The sequence below is a fragment of the Rhinolophus sinicus genome, chromosome 1 (genome assembly GCF_057876585.1).
Source record: "Rhinolophus sinicus isolate RSI-liver-muscle chromosome 1, RSI-T2T, whole genome shotgun sequence".
Lineage (NCBI taxonomy): Eukaryota > Metazoa > Chordata > Mammalia > Chiroptera > Rhinolophidae > Rhinolophus > Rhinolophus sinicus.
The window spans coordinates 83,140,470-83,156,380 of record NC_142501.1 but is presented as its reverse complement, the minus strand read 5'-3'; the positions used below and the strand labels follow the sequence as shown (position 1 = coordinate 83,156,380).

The following is a 15,911-nucleotide window of genomic DNA, read 5'->3' as shown; positions in this document are numbered from 1 at the left end:
TTCTCTAGCAGCAAGCACACAAGCAGCTTGGCTCATCCTTGGGAGGATGAAAGAAGCCACACAGGTCCTGCAAAGGGGCCTGGAGCCTCTGGGGCAAGGACTTCTGGGGTCTTGGTTTCCAGAGCATGGTCTACAATGGAAGGAGTGGGAACGGGTCCCAGGTGTGCATGAGCCCTTGGCCCTACAGAATCCACACCCAGGGGGAGAAGCACTAGAGCAGAGGTCCCGTTGCTGGGCCTCAGGGTGGTACAGTCACGCATGTTCCCCTCTGCCTTGGATGCCCTCCTCCTACATTATCTAATTCATTTGTCAAGCATCATCTCCTATTCCACCTCCTTCCTCCAAGAAGTCTTCTTAATTCTCTCAGGATGGATTATGTGTTTCTCTTAAACTGGGCTGTAACGCTTACTGTGTGACTCGGAGTAAGTGATTTAATCTCTCAGCACCTCAATTTACTTCCAATACTGTCATGAAGATGATAGAGTCGATACATGTAGAATTTTAGAGCAGGGCTTGATTAGAAATAAATGTTAACTCTTATGATATACTCACATAGCACACTGTGCCTACTCCTATAGAAATATTTCATGTTGTTCGGTCATTATGTATTTTCTCACACTTTTCTCTTCCAGCAGGTAACGTGCTTCTTGAAGGCAAGAACTTAATTTTATTTAATTTTGTATTCCCAACACAAAACCCAATATATGTAGCCTAGTAGGTGCTCAAAAATGTACATGGAGTTGATGAACAGTCTCCAGAAGAGTTGGAATTTACCACCGGAAATGCTCACGCTGCAGCCTGTGACCTCCTACAAGAAAAACACTGGGAGGCTCAACTCAACTTTCAGATCCTTCTGACTCAAGGTTCTTAGCAGGTTAGATGGAGATGGTAGAACTGATCCAGAGCTATGTCACAGCATGGTGTGGAGAGGAAATATTCAAGTAGCAGTCCCACCAGGGATTAGATATGCTTGTACAAGACACTAACACTAGGTCCCAGTAAAGATTTACAATCCCAACACCACATTATGTAATACTGTATTTGTCTTCATATGAGCCAAAGGACCTGTCAAGCTCTCTGCCAAGGGATTTAACCGCATGTTTCTCTGCATCCCTGATCTGGGGAGGATGTCCCTGCTTTCTTTAATTGGACCTGTTTGTTCTGATGACTTGCAGATAAACAGAGCTCAGGAAATATGGTCAGGAAAGTCCTTAATGATGTTTGCTTGATTACAATTATGAAACTGCTCTGCAGAGTCTTCTCCGTCATTTATTCAAGTGGTTGCTAAGTAATTTCCAATGCAGCCTCACAATTAGAATGAATGGACCCGGCTGCTGGTTGGTCAGAAAACTGTTCTGTTCTTCATTCATTCATTCATTCATTCATTCATTCATTCATTCATTCACTCATGTTGTCCTGAACTGTGATTGGACATAGCATGATGCTTTGCCCAAAGCCCAAGAAACAAGAAATGAAGGAAATTAGAAAATCCTCCTAAGCGATTTCTCTTTTCCTTTATTTTAATGTTCTGTTCACTGATGTAGCCATAGCATAGAATGAAAGCAAAGTTTTTCAGTGCTTAAAGCACTGCAAATAGGAGTTTTCAAAATTAATTAAAATAAAAACTGAGCATCTAAAGACAATATGAAATTTTCTTTCTCTCATCAAATAAATATAACTTATAGTAAAATAATTATTTCTATTACGACAAACATCTATCTAGTGCTTGTAATGTTCAGACACTGAGTACTTCGTGTGCATTAACTGAATTGATTCTCACAATGATCCTATGAAGTAGGGACTATCATTGTGCTTATTTTACAAAAGAGAAAACTGAGGCACAGAGAATTAGGGATTTAGACTAAGGTTATAGAGTAAGTGGCAAGGCCAGGATCCAAACCTTGGCCACCTGTTTTCTAGAGTCTGGTTGCTTCACAACTATGCTCTATGATGTAAAGAAATATTTAAAACCATTTTTCAACTAGGGAGGCTCTTCGAGCTAGATTTTAAGAGAATGAAATCTGATGGGAATATTAATATAAACATTGTGGTACCTAGTTTCAGTTTCATGCATATTTAAAATTTTTGTTTTGGGGCAGTTTGGTCTTGCTATAATGAAATAATACACTGATGCAATGTAAGGCTGATCGTGCCACAGGTTTGTGAGTTTTCACTAATGGAATTATACCTCAGTATATTGAACTACTGGCATTGTGTCCTTTTTATGATTTGGGACTGGTCTCCCCAAAGAGGGTTTTTCTGAATGAAATGAAATGGATTGAACTTGGATGAAGTGCAGGGTGAGGCGTGCTCTCTGCCCTGCAAAACATGTTGCTCTGACAATGAGATCTTATTTCCATGGCAACAGGTCAGGGCATTGACTGTTGCAGGTATGACATGATGACAAAATTTTGATTCAGGGTTTGCCATACATTCTTCCCTTCTTTGGATCCCTCACTTCCTGGATATATATTCCCTCTTGCACCTGGTCTTATCGCAAATTAATGATCATTAGATGTCACAGGAGGAAAACAAATGTTCAGCATCCAGTGAATTTTTCTAGAACTTGCTAAAAAGAAAAAGTATTATTCTCTTGACCTTTCCAAAGTGTGTCTCACAAGGTTTTAAGAGACTTCATCTGTTATAGATTATGATTACCCTTATGCCTGGCTTGAGGGTTGGGGTTTCCCTGGAAAAATAAAAAACAATGGTAAATTTTTCTCCCTCCCTCCCTCATTTGTAACTTGTGCTGAGGCCTGTGCTGATAAAAAGTAAATAAATAAAAAGGTGGAGTGGGCATATAATGGAGGAATGGACAGGAAAGAAAAAAAGAATGAGGAGCTGCCTCTGTTGTGATGATTGTGATGGGACAGCTCAGAAACTGAGCCAAGCTCTTCATATATCTCAAGGTCCGTGTGGTCCAATATGTTCAGTCTCTGCCTTTCTTGAGGAAAAAAAAAAAAGCGATACTTTAGAAAGAGAGGGTATGTTCAGTTGAAAATAGAAGAGGCACAAATATTATCTCTTGGGTTAATCTATGTGTTAAAGAAAATAATAATTATAATAGAAAACACTTTTATAGATTTAGTATGTGCCAGGAACTATTCTAAACGCTATACTTATATTTACTCATGTAATCTCCACATAAATGGGGGCAACTATACTGTGGTATTTACAGCTGTTTTACAGTTGAAATAAAGAGATGTAAAGTAATTTTCCGAACTTCAAAACTACTAACTGGCACTGGCAGTTTTCAAACTCAGATCACCTACTATCAGACTTGCGTAGTTAACCTCGGCTCAGTGTAGTCTCCTAAAGCCTCATGTTTTCTGGTGTGATACTTAAAACATTTCTAAATCTTTGATCCCTAAGATTTGACAGCACCATTTAGCCCTTCAGCTTCATGTCAAAATAAACAGCTTTTTTGTTCGTTTATGTTTGTGCGTACGTGCATGTGTGTGTAAGTTAAAGAAAAATCTAAAATATTTTTCAACAGAATTTTGTGATCTCTTTAGAGATAATGATGGACAATTTGGGATGTCACAAGAACAAGTTTAGGAATCACGTAATTTTATATCCACATTTTTGTTAACTTTTAGTTGAAAGGAAAATCACCTGGAAACTGCTCTTTGAAGTAATTCTTTAGTCTTTTTTCTTTAAAGTTTCCTATAACTTTTCCTTAGCACCTCTATTCCAAATATGAGTGTGTGACATTGAAATATAGCTAAAATATTTAGTGATGCCATAATATTTTGTTATTCAGGTTCTTTTTAATGCAGTATTTTTAGGACAATAATCATTAATACTTTGGTTTGTGTTTGGTTCAAGTCTCAGCAAAATAATAGTATTTATGCCAATTGGGAGTTCATATTTAAGTTCCAATTGCTGCTTAAATTTTGCTTAATTCCTGGTGGGTAAAATCATATATATCTATCAACATAATTTAACTCACAGCATAATCAAATCTTCATTTTTAAAAAAAACGAGGTTTACCAATATAGTCATAAAATATTACAATAAGCATCATAATCTCATACTTTTCACAATATCATCAATGATCATTTATTAGATTTCCATTTAACTTATAACACTGAATTAATTTACTACCATTCTTTATAGTTTGGGGGTGATAACAATTAGAGTAAAATAACTTGAAGCAGTTTTTTTAAACTCTGTACCTGTAGAGATATTTAATAAATATATTCTGGACAGTCTGTATTTTAGAGGCCAGGAATAATTTAGCATTTTGTTAAGGTTTCTATTACTGCAAACTCTGAGTGTGGCACCCAAATACTAAATGATCGGCAGTGTTTCTCTACCCTCTAGTGGTCTGATGCAGGACTGGCACGACCAACAAGAACCTCCAGGGACAATAGTCCTAGAATCCTGAGGTCTGGACAGCAGCACCAGTTTCTGTGTAGCATGAATTAGAAAGGCAACAGTAAGAAGAGATTTAAGGCCAGGACTCTATAGAGTCGGGCAACATGAGTGTGCATTTTCATCTCTAAGCAGATTTTAAGTGCATGACAGGGAGCGGTGGTGGCTTTCAAAAACAAAAAATAGTCCTTTAAATGTCTTCCTTCTCCTGGGATGTTGGAGTTGTATGCTGAAACAAATGCTCTCTATTTGTAAGGGTTTTTATCAGTGATATCATTGATATCATAGTTATTTGTTGTGCTCCACCCTCCCCTTCACTGTAACCTATTTAGCAGCACCCCTGGCTTTTTACCTGCTGGATGCTAGCAGTACCCTTCCCGCCTCCCCCATCATCCTCAGCTGTGATCACCAAAAACATCTCCAGCATTACTGAATGTCCTGGGGGGGAGGTGTTGGTTTGTATATTTCCCACAGTTGAAAACCATCTTAATGGTTCCTATTTAGTAAGTTGGAAATAGTTTGCCAGTCAAAAGAAATATTTTATTGAATATTTAGTACATGTCATGCCCTATACCTGTATTATTTAATTTAATTCTGTAAGAACCCTCACAAGTAAGTCCTGCACTGTTATTATCCCCATTTTACAGATGAGGAAACTAAGACTTAGAGGAGTTGAGTAGCTTTCATGACATCACATAGGCAAGTGGTAGAAGCCAGCACTAAAATCCAGGTAGTCTGACTCTGGAATCTGCATTTGAAAACACTCTGCAACAAAAGTGTTACTCTTTATTAAGCCCCCAAATAGAGTGGAAACAGAATTACTGATATACAAGCAAAGTTAACCAGCAGATGCCACTTTATGGTAATTTTCTGAACTGACAGAACAGAAGGGAAAGATAGTATATTGACACTGTCAGAAGAAGATTCATTAATTTGTTGAGTGCCCACCATGTATATAGATATAGAAATGTATAAAACAAAGCCTCTACCCAGTGAAGTTTACTTACATTGCTATAAGCAATAAGCAAATAAACAAAAAGGTATCTAATATTTCATATAGTAATATGCTATGGAGCAAGTGAAAAATATTAAAGGGGCTAGAGAAGGCCTGAGATGAGGCAGAGTGCTATTCTACATAGGGAGGTGGTCAGTGAGGGCCTGTCTGATACGGTGTCGTCTGAGCAGACAATGGAAGGATGAGAGAGTGAGCCAGGGAGAGATGTGGTGGGGCTGTGTTCTGGGCAGTGAGAACAGCGAACGCAAAGGTCCCAGGGTAGGAGCACACTGGAAGTGGGAGCGAGCTTGCAAGTGTGGTAAGGGAGCAGCAAGGAGTAAATGGAGCTGGAGCTGAGTGAGGGAGAGAGAGTAGAGGGAGATGAGACAGCAGGTAGGTAACGGTGGGGAAGAGCCCAAGATCCTGTCAGATTTAGTAGGTCCTTGTAGAGACTTCTCAGCTTTTACTCTGAGTGAGATGAAAATCAATTGAAAAGAGAAATGCCGTGATCTGATATAATTTTTTAAAGGATTATGCCAATCTTCCTGTTTGGAGAAGTATTTTATTGCTCTGGTTGAGACCACTAAGTCCTGGAATCAAACTGACCTCATTTCAAAGGGTGTCTCTGAGAACTCATTTCTTGTGGGCTTTGGGGCAAGCAGTTTAACTTATCTGAGCCTCTGTATTCTTATCTGTAGAAAAGAGGTGGTAATACCCTAGTTAATAGAATTTCCGTGCACTTAGACATAAGGTGTACCATGATTTTATATATGTAGCAGTAAGAAAAAACAAAAAACAAGAAACACTGCTATGTGTATGAGTCAGTCAAACCAGGCTTTCCAAGTTTGGAAATGTCTTTGAACTATTTGGGGCATTTAGTTATTTGTCCTACCTTCATTTTCATTGCTTGGCATGTGATAGGCAATTATTTTGCATAAATCTCAGGAATGAAATGAAGCACAACATCATTTATTTGTTGGTAGCTTTATTTCTTCAGGTCCCACAAAGCATTTGGTTATGGCTTTGTAAGCAAATATGAAATCATGGTCTTTACTTCCTGTGATGAATATTTACCTTACTAATACCAAATTTAATCCACTTCCTTGCTCAGTTTTTATGCCTTTCTGCTTGTAAAAGAATCTTTAAATACTGAGTCATGGTGTAAAAGATTTTAAAACAGCAATTAAACCCAACACATGCAGTGCCAGTGATGTGCGTAAGTCAACTGAAGTGACAGTAATATGAGTTTACACATTCACAGACAATGATAGAATTACATCATGTCTGCCCTCTGGTTTATGGTGATTGTTAAGGTGACATCAATCCTGTGTTAAAATATTTTATGTGTGTGTGTGAGGGTGTGACCTATCTATATGTGTGATATCTATGTGCTATATATATATGATATATGTGTATTATATATGTCTGTGTGCATTAAATTTAAATATATATGAAATCTGTCTGCATGTGTGTTTGTTTTAGAATTGATGGAATAGGTAGCAGTGCAAGCCCTGTAAGGTATAATTAGCGTGGGAAGTTCCCAGCACATACTAAACTCGCAGGAACTGTTATCATTCACATCTCTATGAAGACTTTTATTTTACATGCCTCCATCTCTTTTTATGAGATTCTTTAAATTAATTTTATTTCCTTTGTTTTTCCTGAACCCAACTCTTTCAATTCTAATTACTCAGGTGGCTTTCTCTCTTTCCACACTTTCTACTCTCAGAAGGAAATAGAATTACAAGCTTCTAACTCCCTAAACATTCTTTTTCCTAAGTCATTAATCAGTGGCTCATGTTAAGAAAAAAACAAAATTGCCCCAGTTCTCTGGAGACTCCTTCTGTAGCATAATAGATTCTTCCTTATTTCCTATCCCCTGAGTAGCTTTTAATTCAAGATAGATATGTGCCTTGCAATTTCTTTTTATTCCTTTGATGATTTGAGAGCTGCGGGAATAGTATTGCTTTGTCTTATCTCTCTCCTGTTTATTAGTCAGCCTGCTCTGAAAAAATGTTGATTGGTCCACCCTTCTCAAAGAATGTCATAGTTAACTGATAAGCTCGATATCCGTGTTCATCGTTAGAGTCATCATGCCAAATGAGATCATTTAGACAAAGGCCGAAGGAGGAACACTGCTGACTTATTTACCCCAGTCCTTTTTACATCTTCCTGGAATGATGTGCTTCTTCACCACCTGCCTCAGCACATTGGAACAAGAATGGAAATAGATGGGGTGGGGAGCCAACAGATCAAAGGACTAGGAAGAGGTCATCTCAGGGGTCAGCCTGCTCTGTGCCCTCGCTGTTTGTGAACTAGGAAAGGCATGGAGCTCAGCTGTGCTGGGATCTCAGGCACGACAAAGACACTGTCGGTTCCGTCAGGCCCAGGTGGCTATTAACCGCATCTTCAATCTTTAGGCTAAATTGCTTCTAGGTTGATGCGAGCGGGTCGTCTGTCCAGAACTTTAGGCTGTGTAAATGTCAGAGAAGGGCAAGGTGTCCATTTGTGAGGGAGGGCGGGCAACGAAAAAGGCCTTTATTCTTTAGTTGACCCCACTTAATCTGGGTAGATGTAATAAAGCTGATGACTGGGTCCCCTTAAAATTGTTCAGGCAATTTAAGGCAATCTTTCTCAACCTCACGTTCTCGATCATTAAAAGTGCTCTAAGCAGTTTAATTCACTTGTACTGGCACCTAGTTTGGAATCTGTGAAGAGGTTAGTGGCCAGATATTTGCCCCAAAGGTCACGTCAAGTCTAATTAATTTTCCCCGAAGTTGCGAAACAGACTGATGTGTTGACCCTCCAACGCTTTTGTCTGTCAGCTCCCAGCTGACTGTCTCAGTTGAATGTGTTTTAGTTCACATATTCATATTTCTTTGTTTTATTTACAAACACATATGAAAATGAACCCTGAGGTATTTTAACAGCCCATTCCCATTTGGAATATCTAATGTCCTGCTTTTCTTAAAAAAGACATATTTTTCAATGATTTAAAAACCCAAGCACCTGTGGGCTTTCATGGGCTTTCCTCGGCGTGTTTCAGATAAAGAAAATGTTTGTGAAAAGAGAGAAATGATTCTTTGTGATTTGTGCCTGTGCATTGATCTTATCCAGTAAGGGCCTGTCTTCAGCTGAGAAATACACAGTCTAGACAGGAAGAGGGAAGTGGCGGGTATCAGGAAACTACAGGCAGAGCAGAGCTCCCTGTGGCTTTATGGATTTAATCTTTGGACAACCACACACTATGGGTCTTGACATTTGAAAAGGATTAGAAAAGCTGAGGGAGCTAAATAAATATTAATGATCACACACAAACACACAGTTAAAAGTCAAACAACTTGTCCTTGTGAAGAGTCTGCTATAAGCAAAACATTCTCCCTTGAAGGAAAGAAGGTTGACATTAGGGATTCTCATTAGGGGGTCTTATGAGTCTCCTCTTATTGTCTGTCAAATAAAGTTAGAATTGAATTGGAAGAGCCTTAAGGCTTTGTGAGACTAGCCCAATTACCTATCTGATGCTATAACCCCTTGCTACTGAAGCATCTTCAGTTTTATTTGAGGAGAATATTCTGGGAAGTATTCGATTGATAGAGACTTTGGGAGGATCTGGTTTTGTGTGGCCAACCTAAAACTAATCTACCAAAAATAATTTTGACCATCTATTGTTTGCCTGTTTTCCTAATTGTTGAGGATGATAACATTATTAAAAGTGTGATAAATTGCATCATTGGTCCCAATTTTTTCACTCTGTCCCTATCCATACTCTTTGCTGGATGACTTTGAATTTCATCAGACTAAAGGAATACGGAGACATTTAGCAATCAGCTGGTCCTGATTTACCCAGGACTTTCCTGGTTTTAGAATGAAAATTTCTGAATCCCGAAAAGCTCCTTAGTCTCAAGCAACCTGGGATTATTGGTCACCCTTAGTGAAGTATATTTTTACATCCCTTTTGGGGGGGCTTAGTCATGTGACTTGCTTGGCCAATAGAATGAAGTAGAAATGGTAGTATGTCAGTTCTGAGCCTAAGGCATTCATATATTTTCCGTGTTTGTGCTGCCTGTGCTTCTGCCATCACCAGGAGAAGAACATGTCCTGATTATCCCATCCATCCAAGGAGGACCAGGGGTGTGTGGAGCACAGCCTGGCTTAGCATAGCAGCCCAGCCAAGCTCAGTTTGTATCAGCTGGTCCTGGCAAACCTGTATTTGTGTGAGTGATAATAAATGATCATTATTTTGAACCATGGATTTTATCATGCTTTATTAGAACATAATAACCTACACAAACCTGCATAGTTAACCCAAATAAATCAATTCTATTAGTACCAGGCAGTAGACTAAAAGTTTTACATAGATCATCTCTGGCTCCCATGCCCTGAAATAGCAATGGTTATTATTTTACAGTTGAGGAAACTAATACACAGAAAGATGGAGTAACTGCCCAAGGTGAACAATGGAGCTGACTCCAACTCTGATTCTCAAGTAAGCCAATATCTTGAAGTTCTCAAAAGTTATCAAGTAATACAAGCTCATTGTGAAAGATTCAAGCAAATCAGAAATATAAATAGGAAAAAGGAAAATGTCACTCCTTCTCTCCTTGCCTCCTCCCCCTTCTCATTTTTCTATAATTCTTCCTCTCTGAGGTAATCACTGTTAATCTTTTGGCATGGATCTTTCCAGATGAGTTTCTATGCATTTTATACAGTTTTTTTTTTAATTTAAAAATTTTATATAAATGGAAATATGTTGTTCTGCAATTTTCCCCATGAATGACTTGGATATTTTTCAGAGGCCCTTCATGCTTTTTTAACAGCTGCCTATCACTCCATAGTATGGCAGTATCATAATTTTTTTCCCTTAATAATAAACATTTCAACGGATTCTAATTTTTCACTCTTCCGAACAATTATTGCATGAACTTTCTTTTTATATATCATGGTGCACATATATGAGTATTTCTATAGAAAAAAATCCTAGAAATCGATTCTGTTCACTGCCAATTTCACATCAGTATGCTACGTGGACCCCTTACTCTATGGGTGGACCAGGGCCAAGGTCACAGAGGACCTCTTCTGGCGGGATCTGAGGGCAGGACTGCACTCCCTTGCAGTGTCTGAGAAAGCCAGCTGTTCTACTTCATCAAGACTCAATATTGTTAGTCCTCTTCATTTTAGCCATTCTGCTGGGTATACAGTGGTATTTCATCGTGGACTGAACTAACGGTTAATGAGGTAGAACATTTTTTCTTTACTTTCCTTTTTTGCCATTTGGATATGCTATCTTGTGAAATGTCTGTTCAATTGGTTCCTACAAGTTTCTGTTAGGTAAATCGGTCACTATTAGTATTCCCACTTTACGATAGGGTATCTGAAGAACAGAGAGCTGAAATAATTTGCCCAAGGTGCCATGAAGAAAAAGGAGAAACAGCTGGGATTTGAATCCAGGACATCTGACTTGCTAGTCCATTTTCCTAATCCACTCAGATGGTCAGACAAGAAACCCAAATTGGATTTTTGCATCTGTTGCAACTTATTGATATATATATATAGCGTGGGCTCCCCCTAGCTGAGAAAAAGTTGTATTCAAGATGCCTATGTGGAGACTAAGACCAGGAATGCCACAAACCTGGTGGCTTAAAACAACACACATTTATCCTTTTACAGTTCTGGAAGTCAGAAGTCCAAAATGGGTTTTATGAGGCTGAAACCAAGATGCTTTCCATGGAAGCTCTAAGGGGAATCCCTTATCTTTTCCATCTTGCACTTTGCTGCGTTCCTTGGCTCATGCCCCTTTGCTCCATCTTTAAACCAGGATCTTCAAATCTCTCTGCTTCTTCGTATCACCTTCTCCTCTGCAGTCAAATCTCCTTCTGCTTGCCTCTTAGAAGGACATTTGTGATTGCGTTCAGGATCCACCCAGACAAACCAGGAAACTCTCCCCGTCTCAAGATCCTTAACTAAGTCACCTCTAAAAAGACACTTTTTTCCCCCTCCAAATGCAGTAATATTCACAGGTTCCAGGACTAGGACCTACGTATATTTGGGGGCCATTGTGAGCCTACCATATCCTTCCAACATTTTGATTCAATCAATATGTATATATCAAGTGTTTTTCCCTGTGAAAATTTGTACTTGGAAATAAAGTGGTTCATTGCCTGATTCACTTATGCTAAATATCAGTCAAACCATTCAGAAAATATCTTCTGAGAAATGTCTGTCTTTGTGGTTCCCTGAACCATTTACCTCCTTAGGGTCTGTTAAAGTGTTCTAGGCAGGCATAAAGTGTGGTTAGCATTTATGTTTTATCTCAGATATATAAATGATAAATTCTCTAGATGATTCATGGGGTTCCTTACTGTGAAATCACCTTTCTTAGAAGCTTCCTTTTCTAGGAACCTGATATGCTTTCAAATTTTCTATTTAAAAAAAAATACCTTCCTGCGCCACTTCTGTTATGCACATGGAGTGAATCCTGGTCAGGAGTGACAGGAAGCTCACTTCCGTGCGAGGGCTGGCTGACCCCGGAACACCTGTTGTGTTGGTAATGAACATGAGATGTCTCACATGTGCTGCCCCCCCTGCCCATCCCCCCGGCTGCCAGATGGAGGCTCAGCTGCTCCTCAGACCCTGGATCTTCATAGCTTTATCCAGAGGCCTGGAGTTCCCTCTCAGCCGGCTTTTCATCTTCCGCATGATTCACATTGTGTGAGGCTTTAACTCTAGGTTCCCAGGCGAGCATTTTTATTCTGTAGCCATTTGTTGTCAGTTCACTCAACACGTATTTGTCAAGTGCCTGTTATGTACCTGGCAGTTTGCTGAATGCTGGGGATTTAAGATGAGGTAAGCACAGATTCTGCCCTCAGGATATCAAGTTGTTTTGTCAAAATATAACCTTGCATTTTAGTCCTTTTTAGTGGCAAGTGATGGAAGTCAAATTCACACTGACTTAAACATGAAAGAAAGTGCATTGATTTACATAATGGAACATTCCAGGGATAGTACTGCATATTAGTCCATGTTCAAACAGAGAAGAGTTCAATTAATCGAAAGCGTGGTACCTGCGGTGCTGCTACCAAATCTCAATCAAATGCCGTATGCCACCGACACCCGCCTGCCCACCTGCTGTGCACTCCCAATTCCTTTGGTCCAATTTCCACCATGATTAAGGCTCCCTATGGAATAAAAGATGACGTCTTCCTAAATTCAGTATGGCAACTCCCAAGGATCAGCTGAATCTGAATCTTCTTAAGAAATAACAAAGCCCCCAGAATAAGACTGAAGTCGTTGGGGTTGGTGCTGTTGGCATGGCCTGTGCCATCAGTATCTTAATGAAGGACTAGGCAGATGAACTTACTCTTGCTGATGTCACGGAAGACAAATTAAAGAGAGAGATGCTGGATCTCCTGCATCTTTTCCTTAGACCCCCACAAATTTCCCCTGGCAAAGACTGCAATGTGGCTGCATACTGCAAGCTGGTTATTATCACAGCTGGGACATGTCAACAAGAGGGAGAAAGCCATCTTAATTTGCTCCAGCAAAATGCAAATATCTTTAAATTCATCATTCCTAACGTAAAAAATATACCCCCTAACTGTAAATTGCTCACTGTTTCCAATCCAGTGGATATCTTGACCTATGTGGCTTGGAAGATGAGTGCCTTTCCCAAAAACCATGTCATTGGAAGTGGTTGCAATCTGGATTCAGCCTGGTTCTGTTACCTAATGGGGGAAAGGCTGCGAGTTCACTCATTACACTATCATGAGTGTGTCCTTGGGCAGCATGGAGACTGGTGTGCTTGTATGGAGTGGAGTGAATGTTGCTTATATCTCCCTGAAGACTCTGTACCCTGATTTAGGCACTGATGCAGATAAGGAACAGTGGAAAGAGGTTCACAAACAGATGGTAGACAGTGCTTATGAGGTGATCAAATGGAAAGGCTATCCATCTTGGGCCATTGGACTATCTGTGGTACATTTGGCAGAAAGTATAAGGAAGAATCTAAGATGGGTGCATCCAATTTCCACCATGATTAAGGGTCTTTCTGACATAAAAAATGAAATTTTCCTTAGTGTTCCTTGTGTCTTGGGACAGAATAAAATCTCAGATGTTGTGAAGGTGACTCTGACACCTGAGGAAGAGGCCTGTTTGAAGAAGAATGCTATATCTAGATGCTGGATGTGCCTTACATTGTGTAGTCCTAAACTGGTTAGTGTGAAATAGTTTCACCTTAAAGGCACCACTGCCGGTGTTGCACATGCTACGGTTGCCTTTCAAACTAGATGTGTGTTTACTGTGTGTTGTATAACTTCTGGTTCCTTTACTCATATGCTTATTCCAACTTTTTTTCCTCAGATCAATCATATCCTGAGATCCAATGTATAAATCCAACATTGTGTGTCTCGTGTATAATTATCATAAAGAGTTTTGTTTTGTGTACTATATGTATCAGAGTGGTGTACATTGTCATATAATGTAAAAAGGAAAGTCTCATATAAATAATGCAGCCAACTATCCAAGTGTCATACCAATTAAAACACCCAATAAACTTTGCACAGTGAACAAAAAAAGTGTGCCCACACACAAACGTACACTAAGGGATTTATTACAAGAATTTGATCTATGCAATTGTAAAGGCTGGCTAGCCAGTTTCTGTCAGGCTGCTGTTTTAGTTTCTGATGCTAGAGCTTGCAGACCTCAGCGATATCTGTCAGGTAGAGAAGCTGGCTATAAAGTGGGAAAGAGCAAGGACAAGCTGACACTGTGAGCATGAGCTGAAACCTATGGAGATGGACTGGAACCCACGTCAGTCTTTTACCATCTCCAGGCCATGTTGGATTCCTGTGGGAGGGTCCCGTAAAGAGGAGCTGGTACTCTGCTATGGAGCTAAATATGCATGTGCTCCAGGAGTCGGTGATGCTGTAAGAGAATCTGAGGGAAGATGGAGCAGATGTAAACCTGGCTGCTGCCCCACAAAAACAAAGGCAAGTGTGTAGATAACTGACATTTTACATGTGCTGCTGTGGTAAAAACAGTATGCAGTATGGCTGCCTTCACTTCTACCTTTCCAATCCCATGCAGAATGTGTTTTGTGTTCCATTCTATCCAGAAATGTATAGCAAAGGGGATTCTGGGAGATGTACTGCAACTAGCCAAGCTGACAAATTACAAAGCCACGCCACCCCCCTCCCCACTACACCCCACCCCACATGAGGAATGACTGGCTGGAGATGTTCAAATAAAGTTCTCAGAAATCTTTCAGCTCTGTGCTTCTTCTCTCTTTTGACTTTTTCTCAGAGCCTCTTTCCTCACTTTAGCTTCATAAGATCAGTGGAAAGTGAGCTTCTCTTCTTCAATAGTTCTATCAAGCTCTCGGCTGACGCTCCTTGTCCCCAAGGGAACACAGCCTTCTCACTGGGCAGCCCTGGGTCACTTGCCTTCTCCTGAATTTGGGGCGTGGGGTCAGCCTCATTCTAACTACAGTACTAGGAATACATGATGGGTGGTCCCCCAAGGGAAAAACAACGTATTGGTACTAAAAAAAGCAAACCAAGTCAGTCTTCCTGTGATTTCCAGCTGTTGATCCTTCTACTTATTGAAGAGACCAGAAAGTAAGTATACTCCATACCTGTTTCCCTTACTCCAGCAATATGTGTTAGTCCCTTCAGCCATTCCACAAAGGGAACTCCTGGTTGGATGAATGAAGGTAGGTAGGCATTGGTGTGCTTATTTTACAAACGAAAAAGTTGAGATTCAGAGAGGTTTAATAACGTGCCCAAAGTCACACAGTTAGTAAATGACAGAGACATGATTTGAGGAAAGACTTGCCTGACTCTCAGAAGTGAGATCTGAATGAATTTAATAAATAGCTGTCAAGTTGACGCAGTGTGTCATGGAGAAGCCACACTAGATATTAGATGCAGATCTCCTGAATTTGGAAGATGGATGGTTTATATTTTTTCTTTAATAAATATACATGAGAGATAAAAAAAAAAAAAAATGTGAAAAGTGATTAGGACCTGAGGGAGGTTGAGGGAAAATTTAATGTTTTTGAGCTCTCACACTAAGACCTAGAAGGAACATTAAAGATCAGTTGATCTCAAGTGTGGTTTTCCATAGCCCCTTTCAACCAGACTTCAGTTAGAAAATAATCTTATAATAGAATAAGTATTTGTAATTTTTTTTTCTAATTAAGACATTGGGTTTTTCAGATTTCTGGTTTGGTAATTATTACTAGAACTTTATGAGAATGAACACCAAGGTTAAAATGCACTCAAAATTAAATTCAGTGCTCATTATGTCTTTCTGCAGTACTCATCACAGTGAGATTTCCTTCCTCTGGACAGTAGGTTTCTACTTGTAACCGAAGGCTGTATCTGGTTCCCTCTTCCCAACTTGGGGCGTTGGGAGATTATGGTTGGGGTTTAGCCCAGATGATGGAGGTTTGGTAGACCCAAGGCTGTCCCAAGCTATGGAAACACAGGGATGAAAGGATCACCTATCATCAGAGGTTGTGTGTATGTACATGGTTCTATTGTGC

General features: G+C 39.7%; 1 pseudogene; it reads left to right on the top strand.

Annotated features, from left to right (window-relative positions):
* Positions 1 to 12,582: 12,582 nt before the first annotated feature.
* Positions 12,583 to 13,594, top strand: LOC109452866 (L-lactate dehydrogenase A chain-like; annotated as a pseudogene).
* Positions 13,595 to 15,911: the final 2,317 nt, after the last annotated feature.